This window comes from Trachypithecus francoisi, unplaced genomic scaffold (assembly GCF_009764315.1).
Source record: "Trachypithecus francoisi isolate TF-2019V2 unplaced genomic scaffold, Tfra_2.0 Lachesis_group10, whole genome shotgun sequence".
Taxonomy (NCBI): Eukaryota; Metazoa; Chordata; class Mammalia; order Primates; family Cercopithecidae; genus Trachypithecus; species Trachypithecus francoisi.
The window spans coordinates 113156884-113157528 of NW_022681455.1; positions in this window are offsets into that span (position 1 = coordinate 113156884).

Consider the following 645-nt stretch of genomic DNA (forward strand, 5'->3'; position numbering starts at 1 on the left):
TGCCCCTTTCTTGCTTTTCTCTCAGTGTCATTCTAGCAAATGAAGTGATCTAGGAGAAACCTGGGGGGAAAATTTCAGACAGTGGCTTCTGGTGGCTTGCCCTTTTCTTAGGGACGGTGCTCCTCAGCTTAGGCTGTCCAAGCAGAGGTCCTCATTTGGGTCTTTACACGTTGCCAAGGAATTAGCACGACGCCAAAGAAAGAACCGATGTTGACTGTGATGATTATTCCCACAACCATAATGAAGATACCTGTGGTCCCAAGGGCTATTTAAACCTAGCTTCCCTTTTCCAAACTCAGAAGTCTCTCCTCATAACTGGTGTTTTCTGAAGACTATGCAATACCTTCAACTAGGTGTGCAACTTTTCCCAGCAATACTGTTTGTTGAACATTTACAATTCTAGACAGTAGTCAGCTGCATCTAGGAATAGGCTCATAGAAATAGCTGCAATATTAAGGTCCACGGCACCAAGAAACTCATGTTTGCATTTTATTTATGTTTTATTTATTCACCAGAGGCAAGGCAGGAAAATAAGCTCACTGAAGAAAATCCAGAAGTAAGGTGGTAAGAGCTCAGGTCAACAGTGGTTAAGGCTAGGGCAAAATGATGACTCTGGCAGGTTGTATGGCTGCCAAACCATGGAGG